The 13,390-nt window shown below is 41.1% G+C and overlaps 1 long non-coding RNA gene across 3 annotated transcripts in view; it reads right to left on the bottom strand.

Annotated features, from left to right (window-relative positions):
* Nucleotides 1-12,635, bottom strand: part of LOC106044873 (uncharacterized) — an 89,022-nt gene extending 76,387 nt beyond the window's left edge. For all 3 annotated transcript variants that reach the window (XR_010834590.1, XR_010834589.1, XR_001212519.3), the window contains exon 1: nucleotides 12,506-12,635. This is a non-coding gene — a long non-coding RNA (uncharacterized lncRNA). The remainder of the gene's footprint in view (nucleotides 1-12,505) is intronic.
* Between the last annotated feature and the right edge of the window lie 755 nt (nucleotides 12,636-13,390).

Below are 13,390 nucleotides of genomic sequence, written 5' to 3'. Positions count from 1 at the left end.
TCAGCATTTTGAAAACGTCTCTTACTCCAGAGAAGTAAAACCAGAACAGTAAAAAATATCCCATCCTCATTTTGCCTTTCAAATAGATCTGGTCGGGTGGGGAGTGACATGCTAAAAGGTCATATTAGTTGTGCAGGTGAAAAATAAGCAATCCAAAATTCCTTTTTGGTGTATTTGATTTCAGTGAAGCCACTCATCGGAAATGAATCTGGCTTCGTTTTCTCACACACGTGTGATGTTAAAAAATTTGCTCAAGTTCTGGAAAACCTCTACAGTTCTGGTAAGCCCACAGTTGTTCTCCAGAGGGAAGTTTCTGTGAAATGACATGCCTTTATTCACCTCAGAGTTTCTAAGAATAGGATTAATTAGTTTTAGACATCCTACTATCAAAAAGGTTAAGTTCTTCTTCATTAGGAACGACCTCATCTTGTCTCCAATCTCACACTGCTATCATCTGTAACGACGCACCAGAGAGGCATCAGTTGTACCATGACCGAAAAGGCTGTTGGATGACTTGTTTATAACCAAAGCTTTAATTCATTAAATAATGGAGAAAACAACTTTTTAATGTGAGTTGTGTTATTGCTTTGCAGACTGAGTGCTTGTCTCATTGCTGCTGTCACATCTGGGGCTAATTTAATGAATAATTAAATAATTTAGCTTTTAACTAAATTAATCATTTAGTTAATTCATTAATAATAATCCATTGCACTTCTATGGTGCCTTCCAGGCTAAGATATCAAAGTGTTTCATGAGCATTATGGGGAAGTTCACCCTTCTTCCTCCCGCATATAGCCTGAGTAAATGGGTTTTATACGATAAACTACATTAGCCAGCTTCAAAGAGAGAAGGAATCCAGCTGATTATGTGGGTGGGTGACAAAGGATGGCTCAAACAACCAACCTGCCATTTTTAGCAGGTGCAGACTTTCCTCTCCAAGATTCTCTTCCTTTGCTAAAACAGCTCACGTGGTTTACCCTTCGGACAGCAACAGGGGTTTGTTTCCTTATTCTGCTAAAGTCTTCTTGGGTGCTCCACAGTCCATGAATGCCTCAGCGGTCTATCAAAACAACAGGGCAGGTGGAAACAGCTCCTCATTTCAGGAAAAAATACACTTACGGTTGTGAGGTTTTTACAAGCAACGGTAAAGTATGCCACACGTACAGCCAGCTATGTGAGAACACTTGCAACCAAGCTGCAAACTTGCAAATGGTAGCTTGGTTGTAAATGATCATCCCCATGAATCTGGATGTCTGCAACTTGTCTTCGTGCCCTGGGAAAGCAGAGCCAAAAGGCTGCTAAACTCAGACAGCAGGTTGGTGACAGAAGCTGGCACAGAAACAGCACTTCTAGTCCTTTGTGTGCCCAATGGATCCACACTCCACTCACACCTAAGTAAGTACTGACACTGTCCTATTTCAAGACAAGCTCTGGAGTTGATTATATTTTTAAGCCATTATTAATAATTTCCCCATCAATACTCTATTGTTCCTCTTATTTTTATCTCTTTGATACATGAATAACCTGTGAAGGTGGTTTTCAGACATTTAATATCATATTTCCATTTATAGTAATTTCACTGTCTCAGTTTGATTCAAGGAGGTGCTGTTTTTAAGGCATAATGGAAATTATTTTTTGTACATATTGAAAGAGGCTGATTACGTAGAATGTCGTGGCCTGTTGTGCAGAAGCACAATCACGAATCTCTCTTTTTTTCCTTCAAGTTTAAGCAATGCTAAAATTTCTAATGATGCTCCATAGCGACTATGTGAAGGAAAAAAAGAAAACCTTTCAGCATTCAGGCAAAGTAAGCGGACAAGAACCCAAATAGACTTAAATGTAATTCTGAAGGAGAAGGAAACGACCGTTTAAAAGAGCCATTATGTTCTTCAGTGAAGACGTGCTCATGCAATGTTTAATGAGGGAAGAGCAGAGGCTAAACTGATGTATAAAGTGGGGTAACACGATGCCCCAGAAAGCCTTGTGAGAGGCACAATAAAAAGCCTGTTCTCTCCTGAGTGATGTGACAGTCAAGTACACAATTGAAGGTCCTTAAGGGGATGGTGCCACAGAGCAAACATGATGAAGCACCTTCTTGTGAAGATGGCAAAGAGGAAGAATGACTCTGAGAAGCAGGCAGCAGCAGAGCTGCTAAACATCCGAAGCGCTTGTTAAGTTAAGAGTAGCACTAACACTTCTGGTAGCGAAAGCAACTTTCAGATTGTTCAAAATGCCCTGAAGATTTTAGTGACTGAAATTGCTATGCATATGGGAAATATTCACCTAGGGATGCTGGAGGGTGGATGGGAGCATTGTACAAAGAACTGGAGGAAAAAGAAAGATATCCCAGGGTGTCCTGAGCACCAGCCTGGTTAAGGAATGAGCAGCTCAGAGGTAGATCGTTCTGATCCAGTATGAACCCCCAGTATGAACCACTGCATACTGCTTCAGGACTGACAGGAGCCACCAGTGCTAAACACATGATGGAAATTAAAGCTTTATGACTCACACCTGCAAAATTACTGTGTTCTACTCCAGATCTGCATGGGTAGCCACCTCCGGACTATTTTTTTTCAGTGAAACCTCATGGGAAGGGCAGTAATGGGATAAATCCTCAAGGAGCTTGCAAGAGGTTGAAACAGCATTGCTCCTGTTATGATTGAAGTGTTAGGTGATCTACAACTAGAAGCCAAAGGAAATAATAACAAAAAGATTGGCCTGCCTCTTTAAAGGCATGCAACTATTCACTGCAAGGCTACTGTTATCCTGAAATTTACTTATTTGCTTAAGTGCTTTGTAGGACAGAAACATCATCCTGAAGCTTAAACCTGAGCATATGTTGAAGTGCTTTTCTGAACAGAAGCAAAGCTTACAGAAAACCTCAGCTGTAGTGAGCATCCAGTCTATTTAGGAGCCAGAACACATCAGCTCAGGTGTTTCCTCAAGCCAAAACCAAACATCAAAGCTCTACATAAACAGCCATTTTTTTTTTTTAAAAGATGATTATGCAGAAGTACTCACTGTATGCTCGGCCCACAAAATCAGCGGGCAAACCCATTGCCAGCATAAGCTTCTGTAGGCCAATGAGGCCAGTAGTCCAATGACAGCTTATGGCAGATCACGATCCATTTGCTAGATATTTAAGAGTCTCACAATGCTTGCATTTTTGCTGGCTGTTGCAAATAAAGATAATATTTATTGATTTGACATCTAATGTTATTCAACTCTTCACAATCAGTGGCTTGCTTCTTCATTGATAATTATTATTAGGTGAATCAGAGCGAAAAGAAAAGGAAGTTAAAAGGACCTTTTTGAAGACATGCCACTGTACTGTCTTGCCAAAAAAGATGAATTTGTCCTTAATTAGGCCAGGGGAAAGAAAAAGGCTTCTACGGCCTATTAGCATGCTTTTATCACTGCACTCAAAGTTACAAATAATTAACAAAGTGAACCTCGTGGAAGTCTGATTGGTCCTGTGAAACATCCCTTGTTAGTTGTCACCAAGAACTGCCATGAGGTCCTGTCAAATTTTTGCTAATGTGCATATTAATGGATTTTTAGTAGGACCATTTGCTACTTCAAAGATCATGTATGTTGTCTATTTAACCTTGAAAAGCCCAGTGGCTAAAAGTATTTAGGAATATGAAGTGCTTTTCTGCCTAATTTGTTCCATAAGCATCAAATGGAAGATGTGTCATTTGGAAATGTAATTTAGCATGACAGCTAGTGTAACACTCCAGCACAGGACTTCTTTAACAATTGTTTATCAGCCATCTTATTTGTTGACCATCCAATCCAGAAATTAAAAAGTAAACAACTCTACATTTTGAAATACTTTGAGTTTTTTTTATTATTGTAATAACATTTGCAACACAGAGTTGAAATCACAAGTGAGCGTACAAACCAGTTTAGCTGCTCAAATAATTAATCTTTACACTGACATTTGGAGAAAAGAAATGAAAATCCTGAATCACTGAAGCCAAATCAAAATATACGGTGAATCTTGCATTTGCATGTTAATATCACTTATTAAATTACTAAATCAACTAATATTTGTCAAACTCTTTGAAGATTAAAAGCACTCAATGTTAAACACCATTCTTCTCACCATTACATATTTTAATGTTTTAGCACACAAAATGCATTTCATACAGATGTAGAGGATGCTTAAAATTAGCTTGTTTATACATTTTGAGGATGCAGTTAATTTATGTAGGTTAATGACTCCTGTGGCATATTGAGGATGGTACACAGAAAATAAATGTTTGCAAGCCAACTGATCAAGTAAAAGAAGATTTCAGGATTCTGTTAATTGTCAGCAACAGCAAAAATCTCAAATAAAATTCTACTCCTTGGGAAAAACTCCAGCAAACCTCTTCTGGTTGCAAGAACACTAGAATTTCACTGCTTTTCAGGTTGGACATCTGCATGTTTCCCCGATGAGGAGCCAACATTAATAAAGCAAAGTCTTCAGATATGGAAACCCTGTCTCAGCAAGGGAGAGCACCAAGACAAGACCTGACTGCCACATCTCCTGTCCCACTCCAGCAGGGTTAATAACACCCAGAAATTGTGTCCTGAAGGTGGTCCAGAGAACTGTTCAACCTACCTCAATCCCAGAGGTCTACTTGGCTGATAGGATATGAAAAGGGGGGGGGGGGGGGACGACACGGACAGGACCCTGTTCACTAACTTTTGTGGAGGGGAGAGAGAAAGTATCATGATTAAAGAAATATTGAGGAAAGAGGGTAATCTTAAGAGCAAGCAGGGAAACTCCTTGAAAAATTGGTAAGGAGATGCTTGTCAGAACAATGAATTGCTTCAGTTCTCTTTGATGGAGAGGAATCAATGCTTAAGCAGATTTACCATGAGCAAGACAAAAGTTCCCATTTGTTCATGCACAAAGAAGAAACAGCATGCTCAAGTTCAGAACACAAATAAGAATCCCTAAACTAGAACTAGGTAAAAGCGTGACCTTTTTAGGTCAGGGGGGCCAAGCAGCCACTCAGCTGCTGAAACCAAGGTGGAAGCTGCCCTTTGCCCAGACCACCTCACAGCCCGCTATATGGGGAGATTTCTTCGTAAAGAAGGACTGGAACTTTTGAGGCTGAAGAAGGTACAAAAGCAGGTGTTTCACTTCCTTCCTCAATATTTACTCAAATATTTAGATTATTACTAAGTGGATTACCCATCATTCACTGTAGTTTCATTGTTCCCCCCCTCCTCCTCTCCAAGCTCACTGAATCCAATCTCAGCCTGTTTCGAGTCCTGAAAGCACTTCAGTACTACTTCACTTTGGCTTTCAAAGCCACCAGCTGACTGCTCATACCAGGTCTGATTTTGGTACAGACAGAATAAAACCTGCCAACACATGGGAAATCACCAGGACAAAAAGACATATATAATTCATGACCAGAGAGGCTATCAGTCTAACAGTCACCACATAGGGCTTCCTTGGATGGTAATTTGGATTAAGTAGTCCCAGGCAACTAATTTAGTAGCACAAGTCTCATAAATCTGTTATATAAATTAATCTAAGTTTGCTGGTAAATTTGCAACTATACACATTTTCTACATCCTGGAAGTGCTGGAGTTACCGCAGCAGTTTATTTAAAAAAAGAGACTGATGGCTATTAGTAAAGAAAGGTTGGTGGGGAGAATTCTTTAATTAGACCAGTGGATATTGTTTTGATAACTCTAGGTTCATTACATAATGGTTGATCACATACCACATTTCTCCTCTCAGATGTCCCAGATAAAATACTACCTACTGCAGACCTACATTTCCATACTTCCATAACATTTCCTTAAGCTTCAGCCGTGCATAACTTGCTGACAAACTTAATTAAAAGTACAATTCTTTTCCAGTATGCACTATACCCAGTTTAAAATTAGATCTGGTTTCTCCTTCACTTTCTGCAGCAACTGAAACTTTTGATTTTCTCAAGCTTTTTTCTATCTTGGAAAACTGTAAGATAAATTTATGTTAACATAAGCCCACCCTCATGTGTGTTTTAATGTCTTTAAAAAGACAAGTACACCTGGCAGCAGGGAAAACATTACCAGGTAGTACACAGGGTAGATCCAGCATTAAGAAAAGTTTCAAACAGGCTGGAAAAAAAAAAAGTAATATTTTTAAAGCCACATTTGGAAAAGACTGAATATAATTAACCTGTGAAATGCTATGCTTGTTGGCTTGCCCGGTTCAGAACTTCCCAGGGACCATTTATTTCAACAGGAAAGCATAAATGCTATATAACACTGACTTTATCAGTGCTATTTTAACTGAATGGTGTCCCCAGAGCAACTTAAGGGTTAATCCTTTGCGCCACATGAAAGGTAATGGATTTTGATTAAAAGGAGCACATTAGCAACTAGCAAGCCTAAAGCAGATACACATACCCCAGCTCTATATTTAATTTAAAGCCAGCACCCTCAAAGATGAATGTAAGACATTTATACCACTAGCAACTAATCCTAAAAATGTAGCACAACTGACCTCAGTGAAATGGAAATTATGACCACGGCTTAGCTGTAATAATTATTTGCATAAGGTTTTAGTGGCAAGTACGTTTAGAGAATAATAGTGCATAGATTCTTAATGAAAACCAGCCCAACTTTCGGAAGAAGAGCTCAGTATGCTTTTTCCAGGTACATTTTGAAATGACAGACCCTCCCCACCAGAGATTTGCCTGCATGGAGAAGGAAGGCAACAAGCTCTGCTTTCCATGGACAAAGCAGGTGGTGGAACCACAACCATTTTGCTGTTCCTCCCACTACCAGACTCGTCTGCTGTCTTGCACTAGCCCTGGACCCTAGGCCAATTTAAACAGCAACTGAATTAGTCTTTGCTCTCTAGCTGGTTGGTTGGAATAGAATTTTTCACCTTCGTTTTCTCGGCCTGGTGACCGTCCACAGCACAGGAAAGAAGCTGAAATTATTACCATGCAGTAGCTGATTGCTGGCTTGTGCAAAATGGCTTGATAGCTCAATTAGGGGACAGATGTGCATGGCAGAGGTCCCCCTGCAGGACTGGTGGAGATCAACCAAAGAGGAACAAAACACATCAGGACCACCTTGCTACAAAAACTCTGGTTTTACGTAGAATTACAAAAATGTTTGCACAGGTTTTCATGCCAGGGTAATACTGGGGGAACAGCTGCACATTATCTCACCTTTGAGACCTACACATGGTATCACCTCGCAGTGCACTAGCCTTATAAACAAGAGTGGGCTGTCTTCATGTGGACAGGGAGGATTTTTATCCAAGGCACATCTGTCCCCTCAACTGGTATTCTTCCAAAGCTCTGACAAATTATTGAAGGTTGTCCATTGATAACAGCTCAGGAAGGAAGAAAATACCCAGCCCCAGACTATGTCCAGACCAAAAGCCAATGGAACCAACCACAAAAGAAGGAAATAAAACAGATGTAGAGTACGTGGTCAGCAAGCAAAAGGCCATCCTTGTTTTAGATTTTAATTATGAAAATTTTTCTCTTCTGACAAGTGAAATGAATTTAGTCACTCATGCATGGCGTGAAAGTTGAATCGTTTGAGAATTAAATCAAAATAAAAATGAAAACTACAAATGGGGCTTTCACTTCTACCAACAAGGGAGCCATCCTTTAGAGGTGACATTTCACAGAAGTCCCTGAGAAATGTGATTGTTCCTAGCATTAAGTAAATTATAGTCCCTGAACAGTGTGGAAATAATGAAATGTTTGCTGTTTTTAAATAAATGCTATAAACCCCAAAAGGCTGTTTGAGCCTTGACGTAGAGGAGAATAAAGTGTTTCATCCAGGAAAAGGTATGTGTAAAACACCTGATGGCTGGCAATCTTAAGACTTCACCCTGGTATTAGCTGATAGTAGTTTCCTGTTTTCTGCTAATGGGCTCAGTTTTAGGAAGTTTCTTTTCCTCCCTCCTCTCCAGCTGACACTTAAACATGAAATGGCAATACTTAACTAGACGTGCCTTTCGCAGAAACAGGAATGTCAGTGCATAAGCCCAAACATAACACAAATAAAGGCCACATGCCATGTAATGTCACCCCAGTCAAAGAGGCAGAAAATACAAGTCTGACGGCTGCTTGCGACCCCGGTGCTTCTCCCCATCACTTCAGGAGCAAGGTTAGGCTTGCTGATGCTTTGTTTGTAAAGAGCTTACACCTTTGACAACAGGATTCTGCTGTAATCCTAGGCAGCTTGTTTTATTCATACATAACCTGCCACATCTCATTGCTAATCAGTATCTTCTGATATTCTTCTTGCAATGCTTTTAAATCCTCATCATACCCTATTTGCCATTTCTTCTTCCAACTGTCTGATTATTGTGAAGAATAAAAAAACCTACAATTGTTGAAAATATGTAAAATTGTTGCTTAGAGTACACTTGTCATTTTGTCTTATCACAACAGCGTAAGACTCCAGCCTCAACACAGATATATTTAATACAACCAGATTGTGACACATTCCTTCATTAAGGAGTCTCTAACACATCCACCCAGCACTCCTCCTGACACAGTGTTAACCAAGCTGGCTAGCACACAGCCACCACGCTCTACGATCACAGATTTAACAAACCATTCCTAGAAACTCGGGCTACCATTCCCTGGTGCCAAACACAGGTGTGCTGCAGCAAACATGCTTGTTCCTTCTGTACGTGCAGTGCCTTCCTGGACTCTTCCCAAGAAGCAGCAACAGAAGAAGGAGAATGAGCTCGCTTGGCTCAACACCAGCCGTGACCCCACCTGCACAGAGCAGCTGCAAGACATGGCATTAACTCCTGACAAGTGGATTACTCACAACAAGGAGACAATTCGGTTACTCAGAGGAAGGAACAAAATATGTCACCGAAAGGTTTAGGGACTATGGAGCAAACATACAAACATTGTTTAGGCACCTATTTATGCATATATGAGCCTAGTGGGATTTGCAAAAGCACCTGCAGAAGTTAGTCACCTAATTTGTACCAGCCGTAAAGGTATTCAGAGCCTAATTGCTTAAGTGGTTTTGAAACTCCCAGTAGACATCAGAAGACCTTTGTAAATCTGCTCCCCTGTGCAACTGGGTTTTTATGGACACAGACTATAAACACCTATGTACAAATGCTTATTCATGCAATTTTGATTTTTTTTTTTTTTTTTTTTTTTTTTTAAGATTCAGGGGTTCAAACAAGTCCAGTTGCAAATTCATTACTAATCTGCATATAAAACGGAGCTACATGGTGTATCATTGCATGCACTTATTGTTTAAGCAAAACTTTGTATGAGCAGAAATATTATTCCATCCTTAACTACAGATAGGGTATTTTCATTAAGACAGTGAAACCACTCTCAACATACTGATATTTGAGTTTTGTTTTAAAAAGCAGGCTTTCCTCTTCACTGGTTACAGTTTGTCCTTCTGTGAACTAAGTTCCTTTACAAACAACATACATCTTGTACACAACTCACAGAAGAAATTATCTCTTCTTTTTCATTGCAAAGATTTGTGTGGATAGCCTGACTCCATTAATTTCAACTGGATTGACTCTGTGCCATCTGTTTTCTGTGCAGCTGCTGTATTGTGGGAGAGAGGAAGACAAAAAAGTACCCTTCTAAGCTGTACGGATAGTATCCAGAAATAAGACTATAATTGGTGGAAAACCTTCTGAAGTCTGCTGTAATCATAACAGGCAAAGGGATTAGAGTGTGATCTAAAAGAAGAGATGCAGATTATTTTTTTTTCCCCAAGAGGTTTTTAAACCTACCTACATATGGGTTTCTGACCCTTATCCCTTAGAAATAAAAGGAAACAAACCCACCAGTGCGAGAAGCAATTAAACTCAAATCTGCGCAAGCTTTCTCATTGTTTTGCAGCGTACAGTAGACAGGTAACAATCCATCAAACGGTGACTACAGTGCCGGTAACAGGAAGGCAATATACTAACATACGTCTGCTGCAAACAGTCATTACAAGGGCAGTACATTAATCTTAGAACACCATCCTGGTTTCGAGTAATCCTAATCTCCACTCTTATATCAGTGATCTTAATGATTTGCTTGCACAGAAGCAAACCAACTGGTGCAGCCATCCAGAGAAGGGAATACTAACTCCCGGTTTCAAGGGGATGAATCATTTCCCAACAGGAGCTGGGAAAACAACCCCTCGGGGCATGCAATCAGATGCACAACTGCAGTACAAAAGATTCATTCAACTCATCGCATGCAATATATCACTCTCAGGCAGCGCATACTTTTGGTTTTCATTTGTGACGTTGCATGGTCTGTGCCTTGCTGTATCTGTTAAGCATACTTAGTATCAAGAATAACAGTGCCAATTTCAAGACTACCCTCAGCAACACTATTTCATGCTCTAAAAACACTGCATCTTCATCTTAATGCTGCTGGTAGTTTTGGTCAACTTTGTAAATGTGTTACTGGGCCCAGAAACAATTTATTTGTGCTTGAACGCCTTTTGTGATAAGAGCACTGCCTTTGCAGGATTAAGCGATGTTACCCATGTATTTATGACTTGGGTATGTTTTTTTTTTTTCCCCCAGCTTTAATAAATAATGAAGTCCGGATGGTTTTGCAGTTGGGTTCTTGCCTTCCTGGAGCCATGACGTGAGCCGGAGCAGAGCACCGAGGGCAGCAGCTCACCAGAACAAAACCACTACTTCACAAGGACAGCAGCTGTAAATACAGCAGAGGCCTGGTAAGGAGCTGAATGGGAAAAATGGGCTGCAGCTGAGCATCTCCCCTTGTACCAAGCACCTTTCTGGAGGCTGCTGTCTCCTCCACAATGCTGAGCACTCTGTTCCTGCCTATATCAAACTCTGCCTAGAAGGCAAGCTGAGACCAGCAAGCGAGGTGAAGCTTGACACATAGCGAATACTTTAATAATCCAGACAGCAACAATTAACTGAGGACACATCCCGCCCATCCAGGGCTTTCAGACCTGCTGCATGGGGAGACGCTGTGTATGGTTTTTGGCGCTGTTAGGAAGCGATGATTACAATCTTTATCACATACAAGTTCCAAGGGAAGCAATCCTTTTCTTATAAGCAGGACGGTCATTGTGACTTACATCGACAGATCGATAGAGAGGTGGCAAACATCCTCTGAGAACCTACATGTTCACAAAGACACTTTCCAGAGGTTTTTCAGTTTCAGACTTACATTTTCTGTGCTTATTGTCTACACAACTTTGTGGTCAATAAGCTTACACTGGTGATGGTCTAACGACTAGCCTGTTCCCCCAGGACAGTCATCTGTATGGCTCTGTTGGAGCTCTTTAAACAATTTTGTTTGCATTTCAGCCGCAGAGACTGCTGATAAAAACCTGAAACTCTTTTCTGAAACTTGGTCCCCGAGGTGCACAAAGTCCTGCGTGACCCTGTCACGCTCATTCAGTGTAAAGCTTCCCTCTCCTCTGCGGGCTTTACAGGCAGACGATTAGCAGAACAGCACACACCTCCGCTGACAGCCCTGGTACCTCCGATTCGAGGTTTTCACAGTTTCCAGTGCCTTTATCTCAACTTCCATCAGCAACAGTGAAGTCCTTTTGGCTGAACTGAGGCACACAGAGAATTAAAGCAGATTGTGGCAGAGCAAAGAATTCAACGTCAGCCTCTTGAGACTCCAATTTGTCCTGCACCCTGCAAATATGCACCACAGCTACAGCACAGCGCTTGAACCAACCCACCTGAACATCAGCCTTAAGTGGCTGCCTAGGAAGGAGGGAGTTTTTAAACCCCCATGTTCATTTATGCAGCCATTTTATATTTAGTCCTAATCTATTCATACTGAAAGTAATACATTTGTTTGGATGAATGGGACTTGAGCTCTGAGTACTTAAAAGTGCTCATAGTGTAGATATTTACATGTTGTACATGGCAGAGTAATATTGTATTTACCTCAAACTTTAAAAACCTGAAACATTTCAGATGCTTAAATATATGCCTTAAAGCTAACACCGTAAACACCTTGTAAAAACAAAATTCCCAAGTGTTGGCAAGTAAACAAGCTGCAGGGAGAAAACAAAGAAAACACACACAAAAGAAGAATCATTGCAAGCTAACAGCAAATGAATAAAACACAGCCACAGAAGTACTGTAGCCTCATTTAACAAGTCACATCTTTTTACTCCCCTTACCACAGCAAACCATGCAGCATTCTTAGTTATACCAGTATAAAGCCAGAGAAACCCTCTCAGAAGCCTGAGTTACTCTGAGCTCACAAAACCACACCTGAGAGCCAGCACAGCTGGTTTTCCCATCCATCTCCTTCTTTCTCTGGTTACGTGTAGCACAGATATTGATAGCTCAGGCTCAAGCTTTCAAAAACCTTTGGGACTGCATTACTCCAGAAGGAACATAAAGCAAAGCAAAGGCATGAGGAACACTAGGGCAATATATTTACTGCGAGAAATGGACCAAAGCACAGTTATCATCATTAAGAAGAGAGAAAAGCTAGCCCCTTTTGCCACTCCGCTCCCAGCACCCATGCATGGTTGTTGTTACCTCCACAGTGCTTTGCTGGCACCAGAATGGGCATTGCAGACTTTTTTTCCACCAAAAGGATGCAAGTCTTAGAAGAGATGAAGGCTGTATGTCCTGCCTTGGTCAGAGGGAGGCAAACAGCTTCTCTGTGAGAGCAACACTACGTGCTGGGACAGGGGAAGCTGCGGGGTGGGAGGTGGTCAGAGCCAACGAGTGGCCAAGGCACAGGTGGGGACACTGCAGAAAGCAGCTGCACAGGCCGCAGACATCACGCTCCTGCAGAGCCTTGTCCTCAGTGTAATACCTGTCCCAGCCCAAATGGCACCAAAATTTGCTGCAGTGAGAGCAACTTGCCTCCAAGTTCTCAATTCCGCAAATGAGTTGCAAAATTCTCTCATTTCTGTGCTGCTGCCTTTGGAAGTTTTTGCTCCAGCAGTTGAGGAAGTTTTGGTTCCTGCAGTATGCTTGTGAGCAGGCATACATCCTCAACATTGTGGTCTGCTTAGAGAACACCTCACAGCTTAGAAAGGTGAATTATTGACATTGAATACTAACTAAAATATGTGTGTGTATGCATTTAAATATAAACATTCATCTGCATGCATTATATAACTATGAATAACAATCATTTTATACATTTGCCCTAAAGCCTTGATCCAACAGAGCTGCCAAGCAGAGGAAAATAATCCCAGAGCCCCATGTTGTACATACACACATCCTGACAGTTTGTAAACCACCATTTTGTTACAGGAAATATTTGTTGCTACATGCATAGGAACACAACCATGAAAATATGTCCCCAGTGTTACAATGCCCGTCTGCACTAGGCACAGGGCAGCCTATATGTCTGATTTCCTGCCTCCTGGGAGCTCCTGCAGGAGAGACGTTTCCATTTGGACACATCAG

The sequence above is a fragment of the Anser cygnoides genome, chromosome 12 (genome assembly GCF_040182565.1).
Source record: "Anser cygnoides isolate HZ-2024a breed goose chromosome 12, Taihu_goose_T2T_genome, whole genome shotgun sequence".
NCBI classification, from domain to species: Eukaryota; Metazoa; Chordata; class Aves; order Anseriformes; family Anatidae; genus Anser; species Anser cygnoides.
Note: the sequence above shows the minus strand (reverse complement) of the source record. Positions and strands in the feature narration are given on the sequence as shown.